Source organism: Lactuca sativa, chromosome 8, assembly GCF_002870075.4.
Source record: "Lactuca sativa cultivar Salinas chromosome 8, Lsat_Salinas_v11, whole genome shotgun sequence".
Lineage (NCBI taxonomy): Eukaryota > Viridiplantae > Streptophyta > Magnoliopsida > Asterales > Asteraceae > Lactuca > Lactuca sativa.
In genome coordinates, this window is record NC_056630.2 from 275,386,414 (window position 1) to 275,403,091 (window position 16,678).

Sequence of the window (16,678 nt, forward strand, 5' to 3'; positions counted from 1 at the left end):
AACTCGAATCCAAGCACAGCCCCTTGCTTCAAGCCTCTTCTTCTTCAAGATTTCCTCAACAATTGCTTCTCCAAGCTCCCAAATGCAACTTGATCCACTCACATACGAAGGTTAGGGTTTATGGACTTGAGGATGAGTAAAGAGTCTGGGGGAATGGATGTTATGTTCTTTATATAGGGCTCAACCCCGAGAATTAGGGTTTTCTCCACTCAGCGCCTACTCGCCGAGTCCATCTTACTTACTCGCCGAGTTGGCTGCTTAACACGCGACCAAGTCGTGACTCTACTCGTCGAGTCCACCCATGTGACTCGCCGAGTCGCACTTTCCCAATTTACTCTTTTAGCCCTTCAACTCTACTCTTGACATTTCGGGATGTTACAATTCTCCCCCACTTAAATTAGGCTTCGTCCTCAAAGCCTACGGCAACACAACTCTTAGAAATACTCCTGTCATGCACCACCTAGCATTAATCCAACCAGGTTTCTCAAAACACAACCATAGAACCAGAAACTCATTTTCTCCTTCCCTACGGTGTCCTGACCACCGTCTCGAGCCGGGCACCGGCTGTACCCTCTAATAATCACACTCAATCAACCGAGAATTACCCATGATGCATCACTGCTCCAAATCTCAACAATCACTCGACCATATGGGCTAGAAAACCATGAACTGTCAGATCCCCGATTCGAATCCCACTTTATCCATTCCATGCCGACGGAAAGACCCATTCTTCAATCTCAGAGCAACTCCCATGAGTTCTCCTCTTGCAATCACATACACATGCTGAACTACCTCTAGCACCCTCAGGTTGGGAAAACCTGATACACTGATGATATCCTCAAACATCCCCCAGGATGAACCACTAATACATACCCGATACCCTGATCAGAATCACACTGAGAGCCCAAGACTCTCTCCCTGCATCCCTTCCGAGCCTCTTGGCTCTACACCTGCGGAATTCCCTCCGTGACCTCAACAGACATCCCAAACCGGATGAGCTTCTATTCCACTGCCGCAAACATGCTGCTCGATAACCATACTCGAATTACTCTAACCATAACTCTGCTCTGCCGCTTTCACTTCCGTGAACTTGCACTCCCTCTCGGAGTTACATACCTCTCTCTTTTCCTTACCAAGGAATCCACTTGGCCACATTGTCACTCCGACAAGTGTCACGGTGCTCGCCCAACGCTACACTACCCTTTTATAGCGTATCCGCTATCCATCCAACACACATACTCTGACTCTCATCGCAGGGACTCTCAAGCCCACACACTATCTCAACTAATCAAGATCACTACCCGGGGCCAGACCATCTAATGCAATCACACTGCAACATACACAAGCCATATCCTCGAACCGATCCAACAATACCTGTAGAGTCTTCAGCATGACTGGACCGCCTCACCAGGCCTTCAGCCAATTTGGACCACTCTCAGAACCTTCAGCCAATCTGGACCGCTCTCAGTGCCTTCAGTTTGGCTGGACCGTTCTCCGAGCCTTCGGCCTGACTGGTACGCCTACCGGCCTTCAGTCTATTCGGACCGCTCAACTAGCACTCATCATTCCGAGCTACCACTCCCGTAAATTCTCCTATGCGTACTGTTCTAGCCCTTTAAGGGTTCCGAACTTTGTCTCAATCACAAATTCTCGATCCCAGTCTGCTCCCAGGCCCTCCACAATCAAATGCCCTAGGTCGGTATCCCACCCCGCATGCCCAACACTTGCTCCTATCAGCCTATACTCTGGGCTGACAGAACACTGCTGAATCCCAACAGGTAAGCACCCTCAAATACTCATCGATCTCCCGGAGAATTCTCCAATTCTCCCCCACTTGTAGCACTGATTAACAACCATCGGTCGCCATCACCGACCTCCCAGAACAACTCTGCACAAAGAAAACACTTACGCGGACTGCTTCCCACAAGCATAAACATCCTTAACGAGATCTCACATCAACACTGATTAACCCGCTCGAAAGAAACTCCATCAACATCTAACCACTCCTTAGAGAGCAGATGCTACCCGACCTTCAACCCAATGCCAGGTTCCCACTGATAGCTCTCATGGATGATAACCAACGAAATTCCCAAAATAGAAACCCATAACCAAACCGCAACCCTCAAAACGACGAATACCGCATCGAAAACCACACAAAGATACCAGCACATAAACAGTACACCACAATAATCACAAGATAACAAGCTATCAAGAAAGAAACATACCCGCAGCTGCATCCGGCACTGCTCTGACCTCCTCTGCCGCAAGCTGATAAGCACGACCCTGAGCCCTTGGGGGCTCCGCTCCACCCTGACCTCCACCTGTAATCCTCAAAGTGGCCGGTGCTGGAGCCTGCACCGGTCCTGCAGCAAGCTGTGGACAGTTGACCCTCAAATGTCCAATCTGATGACAATGATAATAGATCCTCAAATCCCGAACCGACGCTGACTGCCGACAATCCCTCGCATAGTGCCCCTCATTTCCGCACTTGTGGCATGCACTACCGGACCTACAAACTCCGGTGTGACCCCTCCCACACTTCCCACAAGTGTGGCTGCTCAGATCCCCCACTCTAACATCAACGGTCTTGGACCGTTTTGGCGCCGACTGCGACTGCACCGGAGCCTGCCTCAGCTCACGCAACTGCAACTCAATCTCTAACTCACGCCGCCTAGCGGCCTCCTGCAACTCCAACAAGGTCTCGCACCTCTGGGCAGACACAAACTGTCTGATGTCCCTCTTGAGCATGCTCAGATATCGAGACATCTGAGCCTGATCCAAAGCGAACTCTCGGCAGAACATCGCCCTCTCAGTGAACATCCTGGTGATCTCAGTCACCGACTCCGAACCTTGCTTCAGCTCAAGGAACTCCTGAGCCAATCTCTCCCTCTCAACTTGCGGAACATAACGAGTGCTGAACATTTCTCTGAACTGATCCCACGAAACCGCAGCCCTCTGCGCATCCGAATATGACCCCGTGGTCAATCTCCACCAATCCTTCGCCCCGAGCCTCAACAGGTTCAGAGCACACCTCACCCTCTGATCAGCAGGGCATGAACATGTGAAGAAACACCCCTCCACGTCTGATAACCACCTCATAGCAACAATCGGGTCCTAAACTCCATCGAAGGTGGGAGGCTTCGTATTATCGAAGTCCCGATACTGAAAGCCCCGACCAGCTCCTCCCCCTGCCGCCGTTACAGCCGCTGTAGCCGCCGCGGCAGCCGTCTCTGCGAGAGCCGCATAACGCTCATCAAAATACTCAACCATGGCAGTCTTGATCGACCCAAACAGCTCTGGCAACTCAGCCCGGAACAACTCAACAATCTCATCACACAGGATCTCACGAATCCTCGCATCCAACTCACACATGCTCATCTGACCGATAACCTCGGGCGATACCGATCCGCCCGGAACTCTCTCTCCTGCTCCCGATCCTGATCCGGATCCACTCTCATCATGCGTCGAAATCTCCATACTGAAAAACACCACACAAAATCTCAGACTCTTCCCACTAACCTAGGATCCAACTCTCTCAACCTAACCCTAGGGATCATGGTTTCCCTGATACGCGTATGGGTCCTGTGCTTTCAGTAGTACGGGCCCATACTACCTTCCACACCTACCCATATTTGTATGAAGTACTACCACAACACCCTAGAGAAACATGCATAACAACGCTCAATCCTCGCCACTAGAGGAACACTGAAAATCTCCCATAAGGGACCCTAGGCTATAGGCATCACAAATCAGGCAACATTATCATGAAATCCTGAAGATCCCTAGCCTATCACTAGCATGCTGTTCTATCAAAGCTCAAAAACAAATAACATGCATGGTATTTTGGGGTTACTTACTGGCTCCGGCTGATCGTACCTCCGCGTCCTCCCTTACTCATTTTGAAAACCATTTTAAATACTCTTTTGAAAACTCTCCTCGATTTGAGACTGGAGTCACACGAATGATCCTCCAATTCACTCAAACCAAGGCTCTGATACCAACTTGTAACGACCGAAAAATACAACCAATTTTAAATTTTTCAAAAACAACTTGATTCCATTAAATCTTTACAAAAAGGTTTTCAATACAAAACATTTAACGTATTCCCAGAATCACATTACTACAAAATCATGAGGAGCGGTACGATCACGCCTTCGCCTTGCCACGGTCTCTTGAAGAACCTGAAAAACATAAAACCACAACTGTAAGCCCGAAAGCTTAGTGAGATATCCCTAAAATACCAACCACATACACCATACACGCATAACATGCCACAACATATCAGATGACAGAACAGCCATGCACTTCGGGTCTACTGTGTGACTGGTCCGCCGCATCGGCCTACAGTCCACCTGGTCCACCCTCTAAGTCTAGCCACATATATCGAGTCTGCAGTGTGTTTGGTCCGCCCGCACCGGGCCTTCAATCCACCTGGTCCACTCTCTGAGTCTACAGTATGACAGGTCCACCCACACCGGGCCTTCAGTCTGCCTGGTCCACTCTCCGAGCCTCGTCACGTCTGGTCCGCCCTCTTGGGGCCTACAACCTATCCAGACCGCTCGCTGGGCCTTTGGAACAACCGGTCCGCCCTGGGTATCTTGGCCTACAACACAAAGCAGGACCCGCCTCAACCCAACTCCAGTCCAAACAACCATGTGCACATATACATACAATCATATAGCAATTCACAGTCAACAAGCAGATCAAACAGATCACATAACATATCATCATCCTAACCAGGATACCGACCTAACAGGTCACTAGCATAGCATCTCCCTATCTCTCACGATACCGATCTCAATCAGGTCTCTAACATATACCATCCTAGTGTTGGGTTTTGAGCATTCTAACACTCCTATGGTGTACATGCAACCCTATAAACCTTGGATCTATGTTTTCTCTATAATACATGCAAATAAGAACTTTCCAAGGCTTTAATCCTAACTAGCATATTATGAAGTTCTTATACTACAAAGTACTAGTTAGATGACATACCTTTTGATGTAGCTTGATGTCTTTAAGCTTTAAGAGCTTAGCCCCAATAGTGTGGAAGCCTCAAATGGAATCACAAATCACCAAAACACCTTGGAAGACTTTAGAGAATATGGATACTTGGTTCTCTATAGTGAAGTTGGCTAGCCCTTCTTAGTGTACCACACTAGTGCCAATTTCACCAACCAAGGACATCTTTATATAGTGTGGAGGATTAGGGTTAAACCCTAATACCCATGACCTTTCATTTACTAGGATCCATGGGTTAAACACTCCATGGACTATCCATGAAAGCTTAGCCCAACCTAAATGAACTTGGCCCATTCCATATATATAAGAGTCCATATTTAATTAGGTCCTTTTGATCACTTAATTAATTATAAATTAATTCTTGATCAATACTAATTAAATAATATGATTCCATATTAATATATTAGAACTTATAATATATTAATATTAATCATAAACATACTATTCTCAAAAGATTATCCATATAAATTGTGTCGGTGAAGTGCAAGCCAAATGGACCATGCCGGGTCAGGTCAAGTACATACCAAATATAGTTATGGACTTAGACATTAATCCAACAGTCTCCCACTTGGATAAGCCTAAAACTATTATTGCGTATGACTTCAAACCTAACTGGCAATCATAGCTCTTAAAGCCGCTGTCGAACTCTGATCTTGTCAACGAACTTGTCCATTAGATAAGGGATCATATATTCCTCCATTCTAGATATCATATGGACTGAGACATGGATTATAATCATTCTCTCTGTCCATTTGTTGTTTCCTGATTTCCGATTTATCACGACTGACTAATTGAACAAATCAAATCAGTCCTGGCCCGGCCGAGTTTGTCATCATCAAATCATCGAGGGGCCCACATATATCGCTTTTATCCCGAAGGTAAAAGGAATGAACAAACTTCGACTCATATGGCTTGTTCTACTATTTGTTGAATCATACACAAAGGCACGCTTTATAGCACCGAGTTACCAAATGCGTTTTTGTGCAATCAATGTACAACCAACTCATAGTAACAACTCATATCTCTAGGTTTGAAGAATATAAGATATTATCGTCTCATGATCACTCGTGATAAAATCCATGAAGTGATTCCAATGAGCGCGGGTTGTATCAAATAGTCAGAACTTATGAGCACTCATGAGTGTTGTAGCCCTTTTTCCAACACCTTAGACCTCTACAAGCCAACCCATGACAGTCTTAATTCATATCTACTTCCAACATATGACCGACTGTGGATGGTTTGAATAACTTAGTCATTCCGGAAGAATAACCTAGTTTATTCGGGAAGTCAAAACATGCAAAATGAAACACAAGAATAATTGAATCCAATATGGTATCAAAACCTATGAACATAAATAAAACACCTTTTATTTTTCACCATATGATTACACATTATTCATTGTATACTGTTTCAGCTATCAACTTTATTCTTGAATTTAAAACAATAGTTGTCCCATGCTCCAAGCAAGTACACTATGCTTTTCTAAACACTAGTCATGCCATACCACCAAGTATGCATTCTATGTTTGTCTATGATCTTTACTTTGTGAACTAGATCCATTGAACATAACTTCAATGATTCTCTTTTCACACTCCCAAATCCTTACTGCAAATACAAGAATTCCAAATTCATGTCATTTACTGAAATCTGTTAGATTCTAAACTTATATGCATTGATCCTCTTGTAATGATTATGCACAAGGTCAGAAAGACTTGACAACAATCATTACAAAGTATTCCAAAGGAGATCAGCTCCTTGGAAACATCCTTCTTGCATTAAGTTTCCTAATCTTAAACAGATTGAAAATTCTAACTTTGAAACATTTCCAGATTCCATTTTGACTATCACTTCTGAACAAGAGTTGCCTCCTTACAGACTATGTCAATATGGTCCTTCCAGAATTATCACTATACTTCCAACTGTCCTTGAGCAACCAATCTTTGGTAAACCTTAGATTGTCCTCGACAATTGTTTAATCCTTTTAGTCATATCCAGTTCTAAACCTTTTCCCTTCTTAATGCCCTGGGCATTTGGAAAATTTTAGAAAGTATAAATATAGCAGATGTAATCGATCCTATATTCGAAGCATATGGGACACGATTCATGATGTCTCACATAAAGACTAAGCCAGTCTTTTGCTATAATATGTCCATTTCAATTTGCCAAGTTCTCATAATTCAGATTATGAAAAGGGATGCCGTAATCATAATAGAATTTTAGAACACAAATAATGGACCCATATACAGAATTTCCTTATGTTGAACCATTCCAACATGAAATTCATATATATATCCTTGACTAAATGATTAAAACCTCACAATCTAAGCTTATAGATTTGAGATGAAGTATAATTTCCTCTCCCTTAATTATAGCAAAACAACCTTATTCCCAATTGAACCCTTTTTGTTTTCTATAATTAACATTGCTAACTTGCAATACTTATCATAATTATCATGCTCCCGCTAACACGATGATTATTAGCATAACACTTATGCTCCCACTAGCTTTGACATGTAGAAATCAACTGGACTTCTAGAAATCAATACTTCATTGAATTTCTTACCAAAGTTCAGATTTCTGATGCTAGATTGTTTTGATAAGACTTTATCAAAAACATACACCTTCCCTTAGATAGCACACTTGTGTGTCTAAACAATTATGAAGAGGGATGCCATAATCATAATGGTTAGACCTTTTTGCCACTTCTCACAAGTCCAGGTTAGTGTGCTGGTAAACCACACACGCTCCGCTAACGACTTTGAGAATGCAAATATCACAATTGCTATCTAGCTAAAATCTACTTAGTGGAAGTGTTTCCTCACCATCATTTTCATGAATATGAGAGAAACCTTATGACACTTATATTTTTATGGTGTATGTGTTCTTACCCATATGAATTTGTAAAAACCATAATCACAAGACAAGGATAATGACAAAACCAAACTCACATGGATTGAACTCAATCTTAATTTCTTGCCACCTGGCAGCTCAAGGGCCTATCATTGCTTCCAAGTTGTTGTGCAACTAATTGAGAACTCTAAGAACTCAAATGCAAAGCCAACTTTAACTAGAATGGGTACAGAATATGTCAACACGATAGGTTATAAACCTCAAGTCGTGTGCTAGTGAAGAACTTCAGGTTTTATTCTTGATTAGTTCTTGAGACTTTCAAGACCTTTAAGACTCCCACTGTCCTCTTGACATATAAGACTTTCTTGTCAGATATTCAAGAGATAGTGTGGGTTCTAATCAACACAACCACTTCACACAATTGTCCTAAGTTGGTCTTTGTTTTATCCAAAACATCACAACTTACCAATTTCAAATGTACAAGAGTAGAAAACTTTTACTCTTACATTTGACAAGTGTTTTAAACCTTCTTTAAGACATGTCACTCAAGTTACAATCTTGGAGTATGACTCTAAGATTTGTATTGGAACGAAGTATGACTCATATTCTTGATTTAACCATTTCAATAATTCAAGTTCCTCTTCTTAGTCATAAGAATACACTAAGATTTCCTTAGAGAACTAACTTTGATATGGTTTCTTAATCATTAAGATGATCACAAAAACTGATACTAAAGTACTCTCCCATCTTTTCAGATTTGAGAAACTTTTATCCTTCTGCCTAATTTGATTCTTCTTATTCGCTCTACCTTACATTGAAACTTTTCCAATGTCTCAGAATTATACTTTAGCCTGTAAGTATAACCATATTTACTAAGCTTTAGTAAATTATGACGAATAATCTTATCGATCTTTTGTGGTGGACTTAATCAGTGCACACGCATGTGTACTCAATACCTTAGTCCGTTACTTGACTCACATATCCATGTGAACAAGTAGTTAGTCTTAATTTTTTTCAATGCTTGAAAGTTCTCATTCGTCATGCTATACAACTTGCATGATTCCAAGTTCCGGTCCAATTGAAACTTGGGTGATGAGAATCTTTCCTTATTTGGTAAATTTAGACATCACCACAAATGAAAGAATCAATTTCATATTTCCACTCTTGCTATTAATGGAATCATATAAGCAAGAATTTTTCCTCAAATGCCATTGTAAGGATATTTTAAAATAAATAAAATCTAAAATTTTCTTTTATTTTAAAACTTTGCGGAAAAACTTATTCTTACAATCAATATGAAAACTTGTTGTTATCTATTTCTAAGCAATATCTCATAACTCCTAAGAAGCAGCTTAAGAATCCGATCTTCAAACTACGCGATAGAAATCTATCTACACGATCAGATTCAGCATATTCTTTCTTTAAGTTTCTTTACTTTTCTTTGATTCTTAAAACATCAACATGTGACCCAGTCACATCATGTATCAAGAATCTCAGATTAGAAACTTAGCAGAGTTAGATAGTGGACTTTACCTGAAGTAGAGTCAAACTTATTGACTTCAACATACTTAGGTAAATTTGGCAGATTTATAACCAATGTCCCTTCCTTTGGCAATATAACAGATGGACCCTTTGATAATGGTACACGGGACTATCACAGACTTAGCTTTTCTCTTTACCATTTGGTCAACCGAGTTGACTATGGCCGATCCCTTTCCATTGGGAAGAGAATGCTTTACTAGATATCCAATGTCATCATTGTCAATGTCCATAAAGTTGTAAGGAAGTTGATCTTAACAAATAGATAAGATCATTAAGGGTCTTGTCATAGTCTGTTTCATAGGTGTCCCAAAGAAACTCACTATGTGACTTAGAAAGTGATTGAACCACCAACTTTCTCAAGACTTTGACACCCAACTCTCCCGGCTTGTCAATATGTGACTACATCTCCAAGATGTGATCACACCCAGACCTTGCCTTGCCAATTGGGCTTGAGTGACCTTAAACTTTTCAAGAACTTGTGGGTTGGGGAGAATAATTGGAGGAGGTGAACGAAGTATGATTTCCAAGGGACATCATCTTCATTTTGGAAAGCTTGTTTCAAGAGATTTGGGAAGATCATAAATGTCTAAACCAGACATCTTTTAGGAGATATTCAAGATAGTTGATCTAAAGTCCTTAATATAACACCCAATTTGAAATATTAAGGCTAGGACCCAACAAACTATTTTATAACTTAGAAGAGGGATGCCGTAATCCAAGCTATAAAATATTTTAAGGTAGGTGAATGACGATTCACCAATTTCCACCAAGATAAACGAAATGTATTATTAGGTTTTAATTGGTTTTTGAAACTCCTAGATCTTTGAGATTCATTGAACTGTTCAATGGCATGTTTCAATCTCGAGTGTGCCCTTTAGGTTTTGTGACTGGGATGCCGAGGATCACAAAACAAGGTGTGAAGTAACCATGCAAATTACTTGGTACGCTTAAGTGTTTACCCCTCAATCGATGTGCCGGTTAACCACACACGCTCCATCGATACTATGATAAACATTAAGTTACCCTTTTCCTACCTTGTTAAATACGAGTTAGTGTCCCGGTTAACCACACACACTCCACTAACCGACTTAAACAAAGTGCAAAGTGTAATTTCATGGATTAGCACGTTATTCACATTTTCCTAAGTAACTAAGATTGGGTATTATTAAGAGTTTAGTTACTTAGTATTTATCATTAATACTTTTAATGAAGGGAGAATTATTGTCCTGTCAAACCTGTTCTGCTAACGACCCTCCACCAGTCAAGCGAGCGGTGGGTGAGAGTGGACACCCATTAAGTTGCCATTTTATAGGCAACAACTTGATACCCACCTTATAGACCGGCTTCGTGAATAAGGCGTACTAGCGGTAAGACTGACTTTACTCTTATACATACATACATATATATATATATATATATATATATATATATATATATATATATATATATATATATATATATATATTATTAAATTATAATATTATAAAGTATAAGGGTTGAATTTTAACTCTTTAAAATTCTAAGGGCTAACTTGGAATTAAAGTATTCATAAGAGAAAACTTTACAAATTCCAAAACTTGAGGGCAAGTTTTGTAACTTTCAAAACTTTTCTTATTCCATAATTTATGTGTTTAAAGTAGTTTTAATTAAAAAACTCTTCAAGTTCCATAACTTGAGGACAAGTTATGGAAGACTTTAAACTAATAAAAGAATTAACTTTTCTTTATTTTATGACTGATGGAATTAATTAAGGTTACACTTTATTTATTAATGATGTGACTCTTGAACCTCCATAACTTAAGGACAAGACTTTTCATCTTTTGTAACCATTGCCAATTTTTATGAGTTTTATGAAACTTAAATGTGACTTTTCATATAACTTGAGGACAAGTTACAAAAACACATTTTAGAATCAACTCTTAGATTAATTTGGATTGAAAACAACTATTTCATTCAACTTTTCTATTAATCTAAGCAACTCATAAGAACAAGATAATTCAAATCAAACTTTTTCATGTATTTAGTCTAAACCTTAAACTAATACAAAACATGAATCTATTGACAATTATCTTTGAAATTGGATTAGCATGAGCGTTACCACATCAAAAAAAAAGTTTATAAGATCAAAAACATCTTAGGGTAATGTTCCTAGTCCAATTCCAGCCAAAAAAGTCGAATTTATGCTGTCTGGGGGTCCAACTCGCTGAGTACACGAACCAACTCGGCGAGTTGGATGCTTTTTTCCTTGGACTCGGCGAGTCCATTCATGGACTCGGCGAGTCTGCTGGGCAGACAGCATCAAAACTCAATTTTCCAGCTTCTTTTGCAACTATAACAAGAAAACAAGCCTAGGCTCTGATACCACTGTTGGGTTTTGAGCATTCTAACACTCCTATGGTGTACATGCAACCCTATAAACCTTGGATCTATGTTTTCTCTATAATACATGCAAATAAGAACTTTCCAAGGCTTTAATCCTAACTAGCATATTATGAAGTTCTTATACTACAAAGTACTAGTTAGATGACATACCTTTTGATGTAGCTTGATGTCTTCAAGCCTTAAGAGCTTAGCCCCAATAGTGTGGAAGCCTCAAATGGAATCACAAATCACCAAAACACCTTGGAAGACTTTAGAGAATATGGATACTTGGTTCTCTCTAGTGAAATTGGCTAGCCCTTCTTAGTGTACCACACTAGTGCCAATTTCACCAACCAAGGACATCTTTATTGATGAGATTTAAAACCTTTAAATCAATGAAGATCGATTAGATCTCAAACATGCAAATAATTATAAAACTGTAAGAACATGAAAATAAGAACGAGACAAGTGTAAATCAAACGAGTTGAATGATTAAAACATAATCCTCAGAAGAGCTCGATTAAGAACATCAACTGTAGAGGATTGGTAGGTTACAAGAACGATTAAAGAAACCTGTAATACTATCGTTAAGCTCTAGAATTATCGTATCAATCGTTATTCTCTAAAATCGTTAACCTAATATGCATGCAAGCATATCCTTATATATTAAACATAAAGGCTCTCGGTTGGACAGGCCCAAACCGGAATACAAAATAAATAAACTATCGAGCCCAAAAGACGCAATCTTCAAAATAATCTTCAGCCCAACAATCTCCCCCTTTGCGTCAATTTGGAGCGAGACCTTCACTTGTTGCTTGGGCCAGCAGCTGAAGCAGGTACCTTCTTCTTCACAGTGTTAAACAAACATTTGGTGAGCGAGAGTATTGTCTATCTAAACCTGATGTACCATTGAATCATGTCGTTGAAGTACTTGACATCATCAGCCGAATTCTCTTTACACCTCTTGATGATCGATAATACGTGCTCCAGACAAGCGGTGGTGTAAAGGTGTTTGTCAGCTAAAGCGAAGAGACATTTCTGTCCTTCGGCTCTAGTGAACATAACCGAGTTGCGTCTCGGGTCGATCTTGCCCATTTGCATTTGGTTGAGATCACTGGCCGATCCCACAGGAGCTATCTTCGGTTTCTTCTTGAAAACTGTGGTGACCTCCTGATCCATTAGGGAAACCTCCATGATATAGCAGACTAACATCCTTTTGATATGGTCTATAATGGGACCATATTCGGCTTCATCAGTCAAAAGGATATTATGCAGGACAATCCAATCATGAGGATTTAAGTTCGGTAGATCTGCCAGGGAGATGTGATGAGCAGTCTTTGCAGATCCCCGAATCACCTTGAATTTAACGTTTATAAAATGACCTTCGGTGTAAGGCTTCAGTACACGAACGTTCACTATCTTCTGTGCGCTCCAAGTAAGGTATTGAGGTCGAGCAGCCGCCAGATAGAAGTCAATGAGCTCCCTGTCAAGCTCAGCGTTCGGATGAGGGACTTCAAAGATGTTGGAGAAGGCGTGGAAGATAAATGCCTTTCGAGTCAGCGGCATATCGAACTGCGAGTCGAAAGTATTGTTGCAGTCGAACAAGATAACCGGCTCGAGCCATAATATGCTGGGAGTTTCGATGGCCTCTTTAATTAAGCGCTCCCGAGTCCATGCAGGGAATAAAGTCTTCCTGCTCTCGAGGAGATCGTGGGCTTCCTTTTGCTTGCGTTCGGCTTCTTCAGCCTCTCGCGCCACACGACTGGCATCATCATCAGCATTGCGACTGTTCTTTCGTTTCAACATATCAGCAATGGTCTCCCTGTCTTCATCTTCATCTTCTTCCTCATCTATGGTTTTCCCTTTGTCCTTCACACCCGAACCCGAAGCTTGACCAGTTTGAGGTGGTTCGGTTGTGTGAGTAGCTTTGGAGGAAGGAGGTGGTTTCGATCCGTTCTTCTTCTCATCTCCCCCTTGTTTCGGAATGGACACGAAACTCGGTAAGCCTTCTAATTTGCTGAGAAGGGCCATGGCCGGAGAGAGCTTTTCAGCGAGGGTTCGCCTCACCGAATGGTTTAGAATCGGATCATGTGCTTCCAGGATGTTGGATAGGGCAGCGTGTACATCCGAAACACATGTTTTGATCACCTCCCTTTCGGATCGAAGAGCTTCCAGTTGTTGTTGTGAGTTGGAAAGTTGCGTGCTCTTGACCTTGAGGGCGGTTGTTTTGCTCGCCAGAACATCCATCAAGGAATTCTCGGCTGCGAGATCCTCCTGTAGCTTAGCGAGGCGTTCATCGATGGAGGCACGAAGGGCCGAGTTGTCGTCACTTATGTTTTGGCGAAGAGTAGCGAACGAAGTCAACTCCGTTGAGACGAACTTGGCCAATTGCTGAACAATCGGTTCCAAAGTTGTCTTTGTGGCGTCGGCGCTTTCCTGCAAAGACTTCAACAGGACAGTAGCGTCAGAGACTAGTTTATCGACTTTTTCGGTCGCAGCCTCACAGGATTTGGTTGAGGCTTCGATGGCAGCAGTGGCTGAGGCTACCGAATCATGTTGAGCCCTGGAGAAGGCATCAACGATCTTCTGAAGAGCAGCTTCAGATAAAGATGACTGATGGTTGGAAGAGGAGGCGAGAAGTAGGTCAACCTTCTCGTTGAGCTCTTTAAGATGCTTCTTTGTCACTGGAGCATCATCCTCCTCATCACTCTGAATCTGAAACGGACTATAGTAGACCGAATCAAAGTTCATGTGGTCACCGCCAAGATAAGTGTCGTCTCCATCAGAGGCATGTTCTGGAGATGGAGGAGGTGGTGAAGCTGGGGGTGTGGTGGTTGGGGTATGTTGAGGTTGAGTATGAGGTGGGGTAGTTTGTGGTGGTGGTTGAGTGTGGGCAGGTTCGGTTGTATGGGTTTCGGTTTGAGGTGGTTCGGTTACGGGTGGGATTTTGGTTACTGGTGGTGTTTCGGTTGCAGTTGTGAAAATGCATGGTGGTATTGGGAAAGATGTTGGTGGAATAGTGGTAGTGGGGATTATGGTCGGAATGGAAGTATGAATGGTGGGAGGAGGTGAAGGAACTGGTGTATTATGAAGTTCCATCTCTGGGGTAGGTGACCGAGGTGGTGTGTTGCCTCGTTGAGGGGTTTCGCCTCCTTGAGAGTCGTCCGAACCCGAACCCTCGTTTTCTGATTCACTCGAAGAAGAGGGAATAAAAAGCTTTCGCTTCTGTTGAGTCTTCCTCCTCTTCGGTTGTGGGGACTGTGCAGCTTTAGGCTGTTTCCTCTTCTTGGGAGAAGGACCCTTAGTAGCTTTGCTCGCTTGCTTCCCTTTGTCAGCCTTTTTGCCCCTGTTTACCGGTTTGTCTGCATCGCAGATGGAGCTGAGCATATCCGGTGTAAGTTCCCTAGGACCAGTTGCCCTGAATTCCTTGATCATCCGAATGAGTCTGCTGTCAGAGGGGACGACGCCATACATTGTCTCCGGAATAGAGCCAATGAAGGAGAATTTCGATGCATCCGAGACGATGATCTTCTTGGTATGAAACGTACCAATAGAAGACATCGATGCACCTTCAGGAGTGGGAATGTCGAACATGTCCATCGCCCACTTGGTGATCAAAATCCAGAACCGGGCCAACGACACCTCAGAGTGTCGTGATGATGAAGAAAGGCTCTGGATGAGCTGTTGCCATAGGACCAACCCATAGTCCAGGTTAATCCCGTTGTAGACCGCGTACATGATCGACAGGAAGAGGCGACTGGCACCGTCGGATCCTGAGCTCCATTCCGACAAGCCCTTGAAGAGGACTGTAAATAAGCCGTTCCACTGTGGCGGCATGCAGGACTTTTTGAACTTAGCGATGGAGGTGAGGACCTCCGTGTACCCCATGTTGTAAAACATATTGTACAGAAACCCAACCAGAATCGTCTCCAGATTAATTCTCGATGGGTCAACAGCCAACCCTAGCATTGTGCTGAAACGTTGTCGAGATATGGAGGTCTTGTGTTCTGCAATCTCGAAGAACACCCGGTCAACTGCTTTGTCATAATAGGCAGTCGCATAAACCTGCGAGAGAGATGCCATGGGCACGGACTCGATCCTGGATAGAGCCGGTGCGATTTGTGAGTACTTCAGGCACTCGATGATTGGCGACATGTAGGAGTCATACGCCAGAGGGTTGAGATCGATCACCAGACATTGCTGTGGACGGATGGGGAGGATTTGTGAAGTAGCATGGACGGAAGAGGATTCAACCATTGTTGAAGGTATGAAGAAGATGATGAAAAGTGAAGCTTTTTGGAGTTTTTGCTCTCTAGAAAATCCGGAAGCAGTAAAAAGGTAAATGGTGTTGTAGACTGCCTTTTATAGTGAGGGATTGGAGAGAGAAAAATCATTTCAAATCTTCTGTGTGATGATCACGTAGGAGAGATAGTGTCAGATTCCTAGGATCACGCTACCCAACAAGCGCCGTTTCAGAAGAAAAACGATTCAAATCCGCACCCGCCTTTAAATGCCAGAAGGATGTCGCTTGGATTTCGCACACGCGTCCTTAATGTCAGTAAAAGTAAGGGCGTTTCAAATTCACACGCGCCCACTTTTTACCGTCGTTTGAATTTTAATCTGTTTTAACTCCCGCCAAGTCAACAACCTTTTCATCTTATCCTTTTAAATGGCATCTTTTGAATTAAATACCCACGTGGATTGTTTTTGACCACAGCTCCATAATTAACCACCAAAGATATAATACAGCCTGTAAATAATTAGTAACGGAATTTTGGAAAATCAAAGATTTTCGTGCAAAGAGTGTAAAAGAAAAAGAAATAAAGTAACTCTTTTAAGGATTTTCTGTGATGTCAATAATGACACGAAACTGATGATCCCGGGCACGAATCTCTTCCTTCAA